This window comes from Geospiza fortis, unplaced genomic scaffold (genome assembly GCF_000277835.1).
Source record: "Geospiza fortis unplaced genomic scaffold, GeoFor_1.0 scaffold79, whole genome shotgun sequence".
NCBI classification, from domain to species: domain Eukaryota; kingdom Metazoa; phylum Chordata; class Aves; order Passeriformes; family Thraupidae; genus Geospiza; species Geospiza fortis.
Genome location: NW_005054408.1, coordinates 518,884 through 537,837, shown reverse-complemented (window position 1 = coordinate 537,837; position 18,954 = coordinate 518,884). Strand labels below are relative to the sequence as shown.

The following is an 18,954-nucleotide window of genomic DNA, read 5'->3' as shown; positions in this document are numbered from 1 at the left end:
CACCATCCTTGCTGCCTGTGAAAGGGAGCCAGTGATCTGCATGACAACACACTTGATCTTCTTCCAATAGTCAAAGTCATCCTGAGCTTTCTCAGCAGCAATACCAAATTCCCTTTTGTGTGTGTCCGATGGTTTTTGTTGGAATCGCTTCTTCATTATTAGAAGACAGTTGCTAAAGAATATGTTTAGCAAATTTCTTCTCATTTTCTTCATCAAATTACCCAGTTGTTCCAGTCGAGGAATTCCAACTCAGTCTTGCTTTTCACATTTTTAAAATCTCTCTTCATCCATAAAACATTTTTTCTTTAAAGATACTGACATTTTCTTACCTACCATCTCAAAAGAGTTTAGAAAATCCAGGTTGAGAGCAGCATATTGGAGTCTAGGCACTAGATTACAAATTGCTATTTGATCAAAATATAAGCCAGTTAATTTACATGTTTCTTATTTAAATATAAAGGTTTCATATATTTAGAATAAAAAATGTCTTCTAAGTGTATGAACAAACCAGAAAAGCATAACTAACACTGTGAGTGATGTTACTTCAATGGGTACAAGGGGGGGCTGATTCCAACAGGGGGAAGGAAAAAAAAAGGGACTATAGTGTGAAAATGCAATCTAAAAAGGTGCTACTTTATGTACCACACAAATCTGCACTGCAAGAGATATGAATGCAAAGGCTGTCAAAAAAGCCTAAAACTTATAAACACCTCAATATCACAAAGCTTTCAGCTTTAAGATTTTAATAGGAAAAGCCAATATCTGAACTCTCTACTTAGACCAAAGTTTCAAAGAGAATCAAAAGATGTTGAACTTCATTACATTTGGTTAAAAGTGACAAAAGTGGCTGTAAAGGCTCAGAGCCCTGATTACAGGAGTCCCTTTCGTCTCTGCTGAGACAAGACAGATGTTCCTGCCAAGAGCCTGGTGTCAGCCTGGCAGGAGAGCATTCCAGGGGTCTCTGCCTCTCCCTCCCCCCTGCAATGGCCAGGAAGCCGCGGCAGGATGGCCAAGAACGGAGTGTGGATCAGCACCAGCCTTTACAGAGACACCAGGCACCAACAAAAAATGCTTCCATTTTTCTGTGCAGGACCAAGTTAACTGGCTCCTTTTGGACCAGCTTCAGCAAAATAAGGAGCCTTTGTTTGAACATCCAAAGTATCAAGGTCAGGACAACAGCAAAGTACAACATCAAGGAACACATTTGAGGGGATGGCTCTGGAGCAGCTGGTTAGCTTCCATGATGAATGGGAATTACAGCAGTTTTCAAGAGACCAACAGAAGGCTGGCAGGGTCCTAATCAGCTATAACATCAGTAGTAAAGATCTAAGGAGACTAGAGCATTTCCAAAACTAGAAACTTCTCTGGGCTTTAGTTTCAATAATTATGGCTGTGACAGCTGGACGGTGTGGGTACATGACTGGAATGGGCTGGAGGTTTTGACATATGGTGCTATTGGAATCCTGTCTGTCAGGAAAGGAGCATAAAATTACCCCCCAACAACAGGGGCTGCAGTGCATGTCATCCTGTCTCAAAGTAAAGGAGCAAAGATGGCATTTTTGCAGGTTAACATTCAGCAAATGACAAAATGTCATTCAAGTAATGTTACAGCAGAACATCAGTGCAAAGCGCTGCAGGGTCACAGGGGCAATTTAAGTTAACTGGAGGAAGCACATTGGCATGCCTGGTTTTCCTTCTGCTAACTAAATTTCTAGCTGCTCTTATCCTCCTGGAATAACCATTTGGCGCTGACGCTGCGGGAAGTGGCCTCACGTGGCTTGAAAGAGACTCCAGGTGTGCTGAACAATAATTTCAGGGAGTTACTTCTTCCTAAGAGTGCCTCTGATAAGGCCTTTTTCCATCCTTTTTCCATCCTTTTTCCATCCTGTGTGTTTGAGCTTGTTTAAAACTCACGCGCACCCAGAGAGAGGGCAAGCTCTATCCTCCCCACAAATTGATAGTTCCATCAAAGAGCACCATGTAGTGGCCAGTAATTAATTTTTCTTTACATTCTACTTATTAAAAATGAATGTAAAAACTCTGAAGCAAAAGATGTTCAGTATAATGAAGTGACACAGACCTGTTTGTCAGCCAGACCATCACTCTGCACAAGACCTGTTTCTGCTAGGAAGGATAGTTGAACTATAGGTTGTCAAGACAGAATTTTATCTCACTTTTCCTCAAGCTCTGAACTGTGCATGCTGAAATTAAACCCTTTCATTACCACTCCCCATTCCCTGTCATTCTGCTTTCTGTTGCCAAATTTGCCATTAAGGGCAGGTTTTTTTTCCTAGCATACACACGGAAATATATTTGCTTACCTTGCAATTGCCAGGTCAGAACGAGAAACTATTTATTTTTTTCCCCTTCTTGGGATTCTTTTGTGGCACAAAACCTCCTCAAAGCTGGAAGTAGCCCATTCCAAAATGCAGGAATTTGAGTGGGTGTGTCCAAAGGTATGAGCAAGGAACTTCTGCTGATATGGAAAGGACACACACAAGGTGACAATGGGAATGTGCCACCAAGCAGAGATGTTGCTCAAAAGGCAGGGATGGATCACAGAAATCAAACTAAAACTGGTGAGGGATTTTAGGAAGGAAAAGAAAGGTTCCCTTAAGTACAAGATCAATGTAAGGGAGGTTGAAAAAGGTGTGGGCCCACAGCTGAGAGGGCACAGGAGATTCAGCAACAAAGAGGGAGTGCAGGTGCTGAGTGTTTTTCATTTTACTTTTAAATGGAAAGTCGGGACACAGGTTTCCATGTCCCTGGAACAAAGGCTGTGACATGGGAAAATTTCATTAAATTGTTTGCTTACTTAACTAGAGTGTGGTCAAATGCTCACCCAAGGACCCAAGCGAGGCTCCATCTCTGAAACAAAGCAAAACTGAGCAGGGCATGGTCCTGGGCAGCCTCTGGCAGCTGGCCCTGCTTTGGGCTGACCTCCACACCTGCATTCTGACAGGATTCTGTGCTGAAAAACAGCAAATCTTAGAAAACACTATGGAAACATTTTTAATTGGTGCTAAAAGTTCTGCTTTAAATCACTAAAAATTCAGAATTAAGCCTGATGTGTAGGGTTTTTCTGGATGCATGCATATCTTGAAGGGCTTCCACAGCATCAGAAATTTTAGCTAATATACAACATTGACTTTAGTAACTCATGCTTATCGTCTACCTTGCACGCCACAATAGGAAATTTTGGCAATTAATGATGACTCAGAGGAAACAGATGCCATTTAAAGGATAAAAAGAAAAACAAATATATTTTAATCCCAAAGTATCTTCTTAGATATTTTTTCACAAAAATGTGGGGTCTTTTCAAGCAGCATTTCTACAGGCAAGCTCTATCTTAAATTCTAACATTTTTCTGGTTTGAAGTACTGTGGACCTCTTTTCTCACCATCCTCTGGTATTCTGGGATGTACCCTCCTGGTCTTTTTTCATGTCTCAGGGAGCTTTCCTTATGTTCATTATGTTTAAGAGGGAGAGAGAGGATGAACCTCGTTATATGGTAACATGAAGGTCATTTCACACACAAAAAATAGCAGAGAAAGAGGAATAGGAAAGAGAACGAGACCCAGAACTGTAAAACTAATAAGCAGGATAAGACAGAAATATTAGGGTCTACTTTTTGCACGTTCTCTTGAGTGCTGAAAAACAATGAAGTTTGGTTTCCTGTACATTTAGAGCTCTGTCTCAAGCAGGGTTCTCCAATGTGTTAAAAAATACCATATGGGGCTTAGTGTTTTTGATTAGAAATGCATTAATGTGGGACAACTGGCTTTTCCAGAAGAAAGAAATTTCTAACAGGAGAGGGCTGCTATTATTTATATGAGCTGAGATCATCCCATTTTACTGATTCATTTAGACTTATGCCAACTAGAGCTGAAAACAAGCATTTCTTCTTCAAGAAATTATGAAATTACTGTAGACTTTGATCTAACATCACCCAAGTTTTCTTTTACAGGGACTCACAGCACAGTCACTGGAAATACATAATACATTGGATATCCTACAATACAGAAAAGGGGAGAGAAGCCTATTTGATCAAAATATTTGGAACCATAACCTGAAGTCAGGTTTGACAGAACTAACTTGTGTTTTTTCTACTTTAGATACTTACATTAATTATTTTGTAATAGAAAGCGGATCACTCAGAAAGTAGCAAGACTGTAAGCACTCATGTCCCTCTGGCTTCTTTCCCACCATTGTAAAACATGTCTGTCCAAGGAGCTATTTTTCAAAAATGCACACAACATAACTGCATGCTCAAATAGAGTGTACATTTATTTGTTTCTATTTGTAAATATTTGAACTGTGCTTTTTACTACCAGATTTGGCATACAGTGTTTGCAGCTTAAAAATCTCCCCTTAGGCCTGTAAGACTATCCTGGTTGAGGGGAAAAAAAAAAAAAAAAGGAAATCAAAGAACTGCCCTCAAGCCACATCATGCAATGATTAAATATGAAATACATATAACACCAATAAAAGAAAAGCACAAAAAGTGGATTAACAAGATACTCAACTCCATGCAGTTTAACTGAAAGATGGTGAATCAGGATAGTGGCTGAGAGCTCCTGTTACAAGTCACCAAAGAGTTATAATAATGACCAAGACAAAATGTTATATTCTCAGAGCAGCCTGCTCTAAAAGAGAGCATGCTATCATAGTTTGATGAAGAAATGTGAAATATAAAGTGTCAAAGAGAAGAAAATGCAATCAGTTCACTGATCCTACACTGAAGAATTAGAGAAGGCAATAGCCTTGAGGAATGAAGGCACCTCTGATCTTTCGCACAGCATGGGCTGCCTGCGTTCCCCTTGTCAAACAGTAAATAATCAAAATCAATGGGAGGTATAAGAAGTCTGAAAAACTCAAAGGAAAAATAATTTCCCAGATATACCAACAATAAAAGTCATTCCCGTGTTATATAATTCTAATTATTAGCAAAATAGAAAAGGCAGAGACCCGGACTAAATTTTTTATTCTGTATTTCACTGATATCTGTGAGGGTTTGTGGTATTATGGGGTTGTATTTTCAGCTCAGTGTGCTCTCCTGACCAATCATTTGGGCAGAACTCATCTGCAGCCCCGTGGGGAAACAAGTCCAAGAAGCCCCAGGAGAGCTCAGCTTGGGCAAAGGTACTGAGGGCACCAGCATCAATCCTAATACTTTGTGACCAACCACAGCCGGGTTAACCTGAAGGCCAAAACTCTGTCACACATCAAAAGGATGGATAAATTCTCATGTATAAACCAAATGCAACAGGGGAAATTGCTACTGTGAAAAGGGAAACCTCTTTCAGTTCTCTGGATCCCCTTCCTCTCCTCACCTTCTGCCACCCAAATTTACAAGTTCAGGAAGACGAAGCACAAGCTGTGACTACCACAGTGATGCCAGAGATCACAAACATGCCAAAGTCCCAGATTTCTGGGTAAGACAGACACACAGGACATAGCAGAGAGCACCAAGAACACAGGCAGACATCTCAGTCCAAGTTAAAGGGACTATTTCTCCACCTCACCTCCCTCCAAATGGGGTAGGAAAAACTTAAGCAAATTAATTCCTTGAAAGAAGTATGTCCTTAATATTCATTGTGAGTGAGTAGCTGCTAATCATCAGCCTTCTTCTGCAATGGTACAGTTCCTCTGTGTGCCATTTTGGTGGGCTGGCTCAGACCACCACACATGACATGAAAACCAGGAGTAATTCTGGGCTTTCTGTTCCCTGAAGTCAGCAAAATCTTAGAGTATTGCTGAGAAGGTAACAGCTGCCAGTCTCTCAGGGGAAAGGCTTTGCTCATGTTGCTCTTGAGATGAATGATGAATAACATTAGAAACAGCCTCACTGATACAGGCTGACAGTTGCCTTTATTTTCTAGAGCAAGGACAGCACCAGGCACAGGACCTGGCCCTGGAAAACACCATGGCCTGAGGCTGCATCGTGAGCCCCTCACTGTGTCAGGCAGCTTTACACAGGAATGGAATGAAGGGAGAAAGTGGCTAATCCAAGAAGTGGAAAAGGGTCTCTTTCAGGACAGACCCTCAACAGCTTACTGACTTTCTGCTCTCCAGGACTTACTGGAAGATGAGCCACTTGACTTGGGCACACCTTTGCTGTGAGTACAGCATTCACTAATGATCCTGGGATTGCTGCACTTGTCTCTAACTGCATCAGGGCACCCTGGTAAGTGAATAACTTAGAGCTCCTTAGTAAATCTGTTAAGGTAACTGGGCCTAATCCAGATCACCTAAATTAGGAAACCACTTCTGCAGTGTCTACCCAGAGCATGTAGCTCCTGAAATAGCATCTAGGAGGAGTCTGAATACTCTTGGATATTCTCAAAGTGGGAGAATTCAGCATTGGTGCTGGGGTCACACAGCCAGCTGGGACAACACAGCTGTGTCCTCGTGTTTAATACCATCTACATTTCTGACACATCAGCTGAGCCCCTGGGTGATTTCAAAGAGGCTAATTATAACTACATCTTACAAATGGTGCCACAAAAGAGTAATGACCACACTTGTTCAGCAGATCTGGCCTCTGGGGAGCAGGGCATTCAGTGACTCAGCAGCTTCCTGCAGCCCTGTGTGTGCCCAGAGCCTCCAACAGGCAAGGACTGAGATCCCAGCCCAGTGCCCTGTGAGCCACTTCATGGGCCTCCAGTGCTTCCAGGGACAGACAGACAGACAATAATCTGCCTTCCCAGAACATGGCACCCCAGTCTATTGTATCCACCTGCCCCTTGGGATTTACAGCATTTGTTGCAAAAAGGTATTTTCAGTGCGTGCAGGAATGAAAACAAACAAGCAAACAAACAAAGCCCCGATGTTTCAAACCACTAATAAAAGCCTGTAGACAATCTTTTCAAAAGACCAGCATCAATATGCAGTTTGTAATTGTCTTGTCACATACTGTATACTGACTTTCATGACTTTTCCCACAGTATTTCAGAGGTTGTTATAAATGCCAACACAGAAGGGAAGTGGGTGTTTCACCTCTGACTAATGGCAGCATTTACTAGCCTGGAGATCTCTTCTTATATCCATCTAATAAACTGGTTTGTCAGTAGATAATACGAAATTCCATCTGACACACTTGAAAACTAAGTGCCAGACTCAGAGTATATTTCCATTTCAGTACACAAGATTTTATCCATGGAGCTCCTATTAGCTTCAGTAGCAGCATCCATGCTGTTCCTCTCACATACCAAAGGGGAGCAAGCCCCCAGGTGAACACAGCCGAGGCTTGGACAAACCCCTGGCTAGAATAACTTTTAAGATAATCTTAGGATTTTTCTGCCTGATTTTTCTTGCAGACACAATAGGCCTGGAAACTACCAAAGGTCTGTTGGACATATCAGAGGTGGGTGGAATTTGATTTTGCTCATCCTTTAAAAACACCTCTGAGGTTTGTAAATATTCAGTGTGGTGCTAAGGTTTTGAGAAAGCAGTTATACAGCAAATTTGAATGATTAATGATCCAAGACATTTTAACACATTATTTCTCTATTTTCAACATAAATAGTGTGTAAAGGGTGTTTAAAACCTTAATGAATCGAACTATATGAGTAAATAATGTTAATCATTTTAATTGCCCCGTAGTCTGAAATTAGATTTAACAGTCTGATAATGTATTACTTTAAAGGAATACAACCCTGGTCTATAAAAAATCCCTTCCAAGCCAATTCTAATAATTTCTATTTATCTTTTATGACATTAACTGTTCTACCAGTCTGCCGACAGACAGCCTTACGCTCACATTTAGTTTAAATGCAGTGCAGTATAGTTTTTCATTATCATTAACGTGCTCCTGGTGGGCAGAGTGCAATGCAGTGGCACTGGTCACACTTCATTGCTTTATCTCATATGACAAAGAGAGATGATGTGCTTCAGCCCAGGCCAGAAGATGAAAGGGAAAGGTGGCCATGGCAAACTCCCCCTGCTGCCGAGGAGCCGCGGCCGGGCTGCGTCGTGTGACTCGCTAACAGCACGAAGGGGCAGACAAATAGATTTTCCTCTATATTTATAACCAGCATCATTCTTCCTTTCAGGCCTTTCAGTGCAGGTAGCTGTTTTATATGAAATGAACAATCTTTATAGACGTACCAGAGCCATAACAAGGCTGATTTTCAGCGAGGCTGAGGTATATAACTCTTACAGAATTGTCAGGCTTCTTGCTCAACAAATCAAGCCTAACTTATGATGTTTGCAGTGTAATTTTTATTCCTGTTTGACTAGCCAACTACCCAGTGGTAATAGGATGTTAGAAAAGGGCAGTAGCAATGTTTGTACATGCCATGATTGATAGGCAAACTCTGCATTTTTCATTTATATCTCCTGATTCCAAATCAGTTAAGTTTAGGAAAAATGAAACAAAATGGCAAGAAAAATGCTTGCAGATTGCAGCCCAGCACTCTCGTAGATCTGAGTTCAGCCCACATCTGCTAGGATTGTCTGGAAACATTAAGATATCTAAATGAAAATCAATACTATATGTGCCAGCATTTACTACCAAGAACAAGTATCAAGAGACCTCAGCTAATCGGGCTTTCAAGCTTGTACTTGAGCCATAGTCTGAACCCCAGGGGTGTCCTAATTGGCCCAGACTAATCATAGAAGAGTTAAATTTATAACCAGCAAAGACATCTTGTTTTTCTTTCAAGTCATCATTTTGAAAGGGAAAGCCTCACCTGTGTGGTAGCGACGTGTGGTGAGAGCCACTGGTCATGCAAGAACTGCTGCTCACCTGTCAGAGGTAAGGGAAAGACTAATTTACTGTCCTCCATAAAACCAGTCAGGCACATTTAAGCTTTTGGTGGGTATATAGTGCTATCAAACCTTTCACATGAACTGCATATTTTCTCAACTTAAAAGCTCTGCACTTAACACTCCTGCACTGGGAGATAGAAGGTTTATATTTTAGAGGTAAAAGACCCTCCATGTACTGTGATCTCCTAACCTAATTTTTTGAGGCAGCTAAATAAATATATTTCCAAATCAAACACTATTGGTGGAACTTTTTCTTTTTCTTCTGCAGTGAATGTAGATGTGCACAAAAGCCAGCACGCAGCAGCTCACAAGGTAAAAAGACAAACACATTAATTCTTTTTCGATACTATAAAAAAAATTAATAATTGTAAAAGTGTGCACAATATCTTTTGGAAGACTGTTAAATTGTACTGTTAAAAATTACACTGCATCAGGGGATTGGGTTCCTAATATTTGTATTCGGGATGCCAAATGAGAGCAGATTTTATCCTATTTTCAACAAATTAAACACAAATATGTAAAATGTTTATAAAACTCCATCCTCTATTTTGGGCTTATTTTGAGCAACTTAATAATTCCGCATATATTTCTTTAAACAGAACAAAACAAAATGATGAATTAAGCCTGGAAATGCAAAATCTAACGTTTTTCAGCATTCTTCAAAAGCCTATGTAAACATCCCTGGAGATTCAGATCCACCAGAAGTTTAATAACATTACTTAGATTCTTTGTGTCCCATACTTTAGATGTATTTTTAATGTCTACCTCTTAAAACAAAACAAAAAGTTGTCAGATATCGCATTCCCGCTCACCGCGGTTAACGGTTTCCGTGACAGCGCGTTCATGGAGACACCCTGGCACAATGTGATCAATGAAACCTTGTTTCTCTCCTGGCATGACGTTTCCCTTGGATCCTCATCTCCCACTAGTGCCTGCTGTGAAATTTTGTCAGTTCTTTTACCTCTAAGGAGCTCTCCTGTCCCCCATGTTGTAAGCTACTGCATTATCTTCCCGGATCAGTCTTCCTGTCTCTGCTGCTTCACCTCCCACTTCTTGTGGGACAAGAAGGCTATCTTCATCTTCCCCTTCAGTCCTGTGCCTGATAACTCACTGCTCTCACTCTGTGCAGCACTGAACAAGGTAATGAACAAAATAAAGCAGATAGGGAATCTCAGCCCAACCCACACACAGAAAAGGCGAGCACAAGTCTCCCCTAAACAATTCTATTATCTCACTCTCTATTTCTAGCCTGGGTGCTACATATGCCAGTCTGCAGGAAGGTACCAAAAAGCATTCCTAACACAAAATTACATTCAAATATACCATCTGCCTTTGATGTACTTCCCTCCTCAAAAATAATTTAAATATGAAACAAAAATACTTAGCACTTCTTTGTATCTTCAGAATCCTTTTGGTACAAGCTGTTGATTTCTCTTTACCCAAAACAAGACTTCAGTCTCCTCATGTTTCAAGCACTTAAGAAAAAGCAACGACTCTTATACCAACAGAATTTTCCTTTTATACAAAACCACAGCTCTTACAACTCCACTTTCTGGCTCTTACTGATGTTTAATAAATCCTCTTGGAGTGGTTTAGGAGACTATCATTTCCAATTCTCCCCTCTGCTTTTCCATCACCAGTTGTCACACATGTGACAAAACAAAAATTTGTTCTGCAGCTGCTCCACTTCATTACCAAAGGAGGATTTTTATTTTTAAATTTAATGTGTTTGATTGTGAACTAAGAATAATTCAAGTGCAGCACCATTTAAGAGCACCATCCACTCTGGCAGCCAATGCTCCCAGTGAGATGCTGAAGGGAGAGGATGCAGGAAGAGCCTGGACCTTTGTCTGCAGAAGATGAGCCTGGGAAGGGCCCTGCACAGGTGGTGAGAAGGCTGCACATCAGACAGCCTGAGGAGGAATTAGACAGCTCGTTCCAAGCTCAGCCTGCAGTGGATTCCCAGCCCACAGCCAAAACCTTCTCCATCAGCCCACGCAGAAGGCAATGGGGACAATAATGAAAGAGAACGGAAGCTTCCAACAGCAAGGACCTGCAGGAAGAAGAGACTTCCCCCAAAGCCAGAGCTGCCTTCCTGTCACATCAGGAACAACACTGGAGATGAGTAAGGCAGTCCTCTTATTTTTTTATTTTATTTTAATTTGGATGGCTTTTATTTTTGCCATACATTGAATGCTGCTGCAAACCCCTGTACAATCAGTAGTCTTATTCCAGGTGTGAAGAAAGATATTTGAATGTCAGGAACCCATCACAAAAAAGATTCTACTTACAGCTAACTTCAGCTAAAATCCTAGTCCAAACAAAACCAACACTGAATAATCAAACTGATTTCAGTGGAAATTATTCCATGGATAATTTATTCCATGGTTTTATTTAACATGGATTTTATTCTATGGTTTTTTTCTGGCATTACTCTGGATTGACTCCTCACATAAAAGGTAGGTGTAAAGAACAAACCTTGTACACATTCAAGCTGAACTGAGCAGAAACTCTACACTATTACCAGTGGGGTTCTGTTTCATCCATAGACAGATAAAAAGAAAGGAAAATTTAGATATTTGGGTGAAAAAAAGAAATAAGACAAATACCTCTAGATACTTACAATATGACAAAAATTCAATTAATAACTCTGTTGTTGAAGGGTGTTTCCCCTCCTTTCTCCAGTTTTGCAGCTTTGTTGAGCTGACTGTTAAAGCTGACAAGAACAGTTTGATGCATGAGGAACAGACATGATTGCCCCAAGGCAAGGAGGACACTCCCTTTGCAGCAGCCTCTGTAACTCCAGAGAGGGCGAGTCAGCCCCAGCAGATGGAGAGCTTGGTTGTAAAAGAGCAGCCCTGTTCCAGTCCTGCAGGGAGGAAAGTCTTCTGCACACAGTAGAGAAAGGCAGCAAGCGTTCTGCAGAGCTGAGAGCAGGGCCCAAGTCACCTCAAACTCTCATTGAAAAGATGATTGATTCTGCTCTATTTTGCTTCTTCCAGCAAAACATTGCAGGATGTTTTCTCTGCTGCTTGCCTCCAAGTTTGCTGCGTTTGTTTGCCAAGTCCTGGGGTTGTCAAACAAACATGAACTGCCCCTGACGGTGCACACCTATTTTCCTTGTGTTGCAAATCCTCCTTTTCACTAGCAGTGCACTGTACAAACACACGTATAATTCCACTCATTTTCATGTGATACTGAATGAAACGACTTAAAGCTTATGCCAAATTAACAATCTTTTCTTGGCAATTTCACACCAGGATGCTATGCCAACTTCTGTTTAACAAGCAATGTTATTAACAGAGAAAATAAGGGTTTGTTTTTTTTTTTTTTTTTTTTTTTTTTTTTTTTTTTTTTTTTTTTTTTTTTTTTTTTTTTTTTTTTTGTTTCTGCTTTGATTTGCCTACTTGAATCTTCTGGTGTAGTGAATTTTCCCGTGCATGTGCATATCTAAAAAACATAACAAGGGCAAACAGCTCTATTATTTCCATAAAAATTGCTACTGCACAGCAGTTCTAGAAAGTCTAGAGTTTGGGGGTTATTCTAAATAAATTAAAATCAATATTCAAAGCAGAGTTTCAAGGCACAAGCTTCAGAGTCTCCTCTAGACTGCACTACCACACACTCCAAGAGCTGGGCTCTCTGCGAGGATCTCGCCTCTTAGTGCTGCTCAGGAAGTAGAGATGAATCAGAAATGAGATTTAACCAGCCAACAGATTACTCCCCTGGCACGGGGAACACAGAGCTGCTAACGTGCCAGCTCTCCTCCTGCCACCCACCATCTCAGCATATGGGGTGTGTCAGGAGCAAAAAGGCAGCAGAGCAGCTCCGTGCTGGATTTCTTCCCCCCTGCCCCCTCCAGCTCAGCCAAGCCGCCGGCACTACTGGCAGCTTCAGAGCTGCCTCACAGGCAGTGCAGAGAATACAAGGTCAGGCAGGAACACAGGGAGGGAATGATTCTGCCTCTTCTCCCCGGGCTCAGCATCAGTGCCTGATTCCAATGAGCCCCATGAGCTCAAGGGAATGCTGTATCCTGTATGCAACCGAAAACAAAATTTTAAAAAATGTTTACGCCGCTCATGGAGGAATGTACACTTAAATCACGAGTGATCTGACACCTTCTGCTTGCCCATTTCTTTTTTCAGCTTTACTTCCAGTGCTGTTAAAATGAGTTAAACTTTTTTTACACATTCATCTCTTTTGTTACTATTTTTACTAAAGCAGAATACTTAAATATTCTGTGTGTATTTAGGGTTTCCCGAGTTGTACAGATGGGCTGTTCCTCTGAAATTAAATTATTTGGGCATTAACACTTGTCATTTCTCTGTGTATGTATCTATGCCTTCTAGAGTCCCTCTCTACACTTTGTACAGTGCACCAAGTCTGAACACAGAGCACATTTTGTGGAGGCTCCACAGCTGAGCTCAGTGACCTAAAGCTGCCTCACATCACTGACCAGACTCTTCCAACTTTCATTTAGAGCAGGTAGAGTTCATGTCACCTCTCACTAAAGGCATTTCTACTGCTCCTTTGCTTGTATTCAATGTCTTTTGGGTAAGAAAAAAATTCTTTAAGGCCAACAAATATATTCAGTAATGAAGGCATAGTAAATCGGAAAGATTGCCAAGCTTCGTTAAAAACATCCTAAAAGATGAAATAAGCATAAAATAGGAGGTATATTCTGCTATTGTTTGCTGAAACCTGCATTATTTTCAGCTTACATTGCCCTGAAAAGAAGGGTTATCTACTCAGGCAAAGTAAAAAGGGGGCTCCCAAAAAGTTCTCAGTGAAAGGTTTGGTCTCACTAAATTTCTGAAGACAAGGAAGATATTTGTCTTTCACAACTCCTGGAGGCTGAGATGCATTATTAAAGAACAGATACTAAAGTACCTGGCTGATTCTGCAAAAAGGACATGATATGACATAAAAAGGATTTTATCAATTTAATACCATCATTAGGTTCCAGAGTTAACAATTCATTAATTAATTTTAAACAAGGCAAGTCTGTATCTTTTACCTTGATGACCTAAGAGTAATCTGAATCAAACATTTCCATACAGGCAAAAAATACCCTAAATATTTTTAAAGCAAACTATGATTTTACAGAAGTTGGGGGTATATAAAAATGTTAGTTCCCTAACTGCAGCCACGAGAGCTGATTTCTGGTGGAAAGTAAGTACTTGTACTTTTTCTTTCCTTTAAGGTTTTAGTGAAGAATGCAAATAGTGTTCTTTGTAATACTCTCAAAAATTAATAGTGGCTATCAGAATCATTTCATATGTGACAGTAAACTAAAAATAACTGAATGACAAGCAGTGACTTCAGAGTGACAAGTTTACTAAGAGAGTACATATTTCCTACATGCACATGTAACAGTTGCACAAAACACTACAACTACTTTAATAAAGTTAATTTTACTCTGGATATTACCTGCCATATGTTCTTATTCTATTTCACAGAATTTGCCTCATTCTAAGTATTATTTTGAGATTTTGTCTCTACTTCTCATAATTTCTTATAAATTCTTTTTTTCCTTGTTCTTTACCTTAAAAATCAGGTTTTTGTCATTGGCTAAGCAAAGGCTCTACACCAAAGATTCATTTTTTTCAAAGCAATCCTTAGGCAGCTGAACTCTGCAAGTATCCAGAATTTCTGAAAATCAAATTCTTTCTTCCCAGGCAATGCTTATATGATGTTACATCAATTTAATTTGCACAGTCAAATCATACTGATTTAGCTACCTATATATAAAGTGAAGTGCACCAGAAGCAGGAACTTCTGCTGTTAACCATTGCACACAGTCCTGGGTTGGAAATACCCACTCAGGAGCAGCCCATGGTGCAGCATTCCCCTCCCCAGCCCTGCCCTCTGCTCAAGCACACTGCTCACAGATTGCCTGCTCTTTTGTTCCTGTTCTCATCTCACTGATGCCCTCCATGATTTTCAGCTTCATCAGTGGCATCACTTGCAGAAATGTTTCTTTGCAGACAGCAGAACAAATCACATTGAGTGATTCTTCTTTATTTTGCCTTCCTACCAACTCCAAGACTACTTCCCCTGCTTCATTTGATCATTCCAGATCTCGAAGAACCAACCATAAAGTGTTGCAAAGAATGAAAGGTCTTTCTATGGCTCATGCAAATCCATGAAGCCTACACAAACTTCTATTCACATATTAAGAAAAAAAAAATCCTCCTAGCCCTGGGCATCTTCAGAAGATCTACAAACAATGGCAGAGGTGAAGTAAGGGTGCTAAACAGCAGTTTGAGAAGTGGGGGAAAGAAACCATAAAGAATGAGCCCCTGTGAATCACAATAATGGAATTACTTCAGTTCCAGGGAAGGTTATTCACAGCCACCCAAATTGTCTTTTAAGAGAAACTCAAATGTTTTATCTCTTTGCAGAGAAGGTAGAATATTCTGGGCTTAAATGCCTGCAGACAGTTAAATTCTATGTTACAGGATAAAAAAAGAGAAAAACAATAAAGACGAATAGCTTTGACCCCTTCAAAATATTTTCTGCACTTCTCATATTACAATTGGCATCAAACACAAAATTACTAAGGCTTTTCATCACTTTTTTTCCTTTTCATTAAAAATGTCCTTGGCTGCATTAAGCTTCAAATATCACAATGCTAAAACAAACCAAAAATTTCTTAGTAATAGCAGCCTGAATGACAGAGTATTAGCACCTTTATCAAACGGGAAATTAACACAACACTGAGGTTTTTTAAACAAATTTGACTAAGGAATCGCTGTTCATTAAGCCAGTACCACAGGACAAGAGTCTCCACAATTTTAAATGTAATTAAAAAGTTGACAGGACATATATTTGAAGTACCCACCACTGAAACTCACTTTGATTTCTGTATTTTTCTCATGATGTTTGGGAGTTTTGTATGCTCTGGTAAAAAAAAAAACTCTAATGCCATTAGTCACTGGATGTTTTTGTATCACATTCACTATGTTCAGAGTCTTCTTTTTCTGTCTTTACACATCACCACAAGCATTTTACAGTAGTTTGATGACAGTCATACAGTCAGCCCTCTCAACCAGCACACTTCCCAAAAGGATGGCAGCCCTGATGTGTTTATAACCTGCAGCAGTGCCACAAAGATCCCGTGCAGCACACGGGCATTTCCTTTCGTTGGAAAGGTCCCCTCAGAAATACTTTAGGAGGCCTTTAAAGTAACCTTCTCCATTTCCTTTTGCAAAGGGGGAGGGAAGAGAAAATTTCCACATTGTGGCTTCAGTCAGGCGGAGGACATGACTTGTGCAATCCCAATAAATCAGAGCATTCCCGTGTGGCAGAAGCAACAGGGGAATAGTGGAGGAGCAGTGCTGCATGTTGACCTAAGCAAGAGCTTATGGAGAAATGATGTCCTCTTAAACAGACTCCTGTAGAGATGTTCTGCATTTCCTCTGACAAATTGTGAGAGCTCTGACTGTAACATTCCTAACAAAACAGGGCTGATTTAGCAATGCACAAACTGCCCATTATCCTACTGCATAAAAAGGCCATTTAAAGCAAAGCCTTAGGACACTGCCCCACTGGAAACACTACATCTGAAAAATTATCCCCATCTTGCGCCACCAAAGCTGTTAACTACCCTAGGGAATATACCTCATTTACAATACAGACAAATGTTAACTTTAATGAGTTTTAAAACTGCCATTTTTCTTGTTTGACTTTGATAACATTCAAAATCTTAAGCAAATACTTGGCTATTTTTTCACCTGGAATACCATCTAACTGATACTGCCACAGCATTTGTTTTCAGTTGCCCTTGTCTTTCCCCCACTCATGTCATAATGCTGTGCAGAAGTGCAATTAAAAAGTGCATCCACTCCAAAACAATTCTGGAAAGATTAAACAATCTATTTCAACAAACTGTTCCTGTCTGAAAACTTTGCATGCCAAGATTACTACTTGTCATTATCTTTCCAAGAGATGGAGTACCTTTTTTAAAAGTATCTCTAATGAGATCTACAAATCTATGTGCAGGACAGCTTACTTTATTGTGTTTATAATGATAAAAAATATTTTTAAAAGGTTATGGCCCTTGGGACTGATAAAAACACAATGGGGGTAAGGTCATTCGGAAATGCTAATAAAAGTTTTCATAAAATATGATGACTCTCAAGAAGTAATGTTGGCCATGAAAAATAACTATGAAAGTCTATTTCCTGTGATGGTAAACACTCCATTTTTCTAGAGCTGGGTGACTCTCCAAATCCTTTATTTGTTCTGTTGGTGCACAGCTGTAGCTGTTGGATTTCCCCACACATTCTCTCAGCTGATGCAGTGGCCGTGCTGCAGCTGCCCCCTCTCACACAAGTTTCAAGGGAAGAGAAGAACACACCTCTGCTGTGGCCATTAAGATCATCTTAAATTCCCAATCCCTCTGCCAGTGACTTCCAACAAAGCCTTGTGCTAACCACACAAGAGGAAAATCCTTACAAACCCTTTCTTTTCACATGGCATAATTTTCACAAGAAATTTTGAGAAATAGAGCAGGAGCAGGTGATGTCCTTACTTCCATTCTTTTACCCTGCTGTTCCCTGCTCCAGACCAACAGCCAGGAGCTGAAAGGAATTGCCTTTTTCCAAGGAGAATTTCTTAGACAACAAGTCAGATTACCTTAACAAAATAAACATCAAATCATGGATTTTCATGTTCAGGCAAAGTACTTGGGAGAAAGCCAGTGCTCTCTCTATCAAATCTTCCCCACCTGTGACCAGCCTTCAAAAACAACAATTTAACAGCAATTTTGTATACACTTAATGCAGACTATCAACAACTATGAAACTATTCAATACAGAGACCTGTATTCTTGATTGTAGACAAAATTTTGCCTCAAAATTTTATGATTTTAAATTGATGTCAGCTAACATTTTATCACAATAACAATATTTAAATAAATGGAGACATAAAAGTCATTGAGAGCATTAGCAATTGACAAGATGAAAGATTCTAAAAGTTGACTGTGAAAATACTCTGTGCTCAAATGCATGAATTTAAAATAAATACATGAATTTAAAACTCACAAAACTGATATTTTAAAACAAACTAAAGTTACACAAATAATTATAATCTTTCACTTATGTAATTTTATATATATTGTGCATATTTACCTTTATTCCATGAAAAAGAGGATAACCCTATTTTGAAGAGAGCAGACCTAAGATTCACTAGGCAAACACCACTTATTTATTTCCTTCTAGAGAATCAGCAGAAATTAATCCAGAAAAAAAATTAATATAGATATATATTAAGGTTAATCCACCACAGGCACAGAAGTGAAGAATTGCAGTTTATGGTGTATATGCAGATTTTTTGACACATCTCAGAAATAAAGGACAAAAAAAGTAAGCAACATAAAATATTAACACTTTGCATTAATCCCAAATTTATTTCTAGTCATCAGATAGTAATTGTTTGACTTATTCCAGTTACAAAGCCATTTATTTGGTCTGCATGCTTTTTCATAAATCCAGGTTTGATTCCCAAACTCTGGTGCTCTGCCTGTGTCCCTGCACAGAGACCAGGTGACTACTGAAAGATTTATTTCATGGGAAAAGTCTGTAGAAGTTGCACTGGGAGGAGGATTGTGTTTCCTGGATTATATTATTTTATTTTTCAGAAGGCAGAAGAGGCAAGGTGAGGATTCTTACTGCATGTCATCTTTACCTCAAGCTACTTTGGGGTTTGCTAAAGAAATGGTGATGGTGAACGAGACCAAAGGAAAAGGGGAAGGATGGTAGAAGCAAGGGATTGGGAGAGCAAAAGCAGACAAGGCTTTTGGACAAAATGGATAAAGGCTCATTTCAATAAAGATCTCTGTAAGCAATCTAGATGCCAGATTTTGCTGGCAGAAATACTACAATCAATACAAAGACATCTAGAGTTGAGTTAAACCCGTTCCAGTTTCCTCCTGGTTTACCAGTGAGGAAGAAATCCTCTAATACAAGGTTTTGTTGCCCTTCCCAAGCCATCACACTATGCAGCACCTCAGACACCTCAATTGTTTGACAATAAAAGCTGGAGCACTGTACTGGCAAACTTTTAGAGCATCAAACCATTACCAGACTCCAATACAAAGGCAGCACTGGGCTTTACACCATGATTAATATATCCAGTCATGTTCTGACAGTCGGGCACGGACCTGAGGGAGCAGCCTGG

At 39.9% G+C, this 18,954-nt stretch overlaps 1 long non-coding RNA gene across 1 annotated transcript in view; it reads right to left on the bottom strand.

Moving 5' to 3' along the window:
* Positions 1–2,917: 2,917 nt before the first annotated feature.
* The window catches only part of LOC115948469, a 42,831-nt gene continuing 26,794 nt past the window's right edge, over positions 2,918–18,954 (bottom strand). The window contains exons 3-4 of the long non-coding RNA XR_004082299.1: positions 8,694–8,749; positions 2,918–2,966 (exon numbers count right to left, since the gene is read on the bottom strand). This is a non-coding gene — a long non-coding RNA (uncharacterized LOC115948469). The remainder of the gene's footprint in view (positions 2,967–8,693; positions 8,750–18,954) is intronic.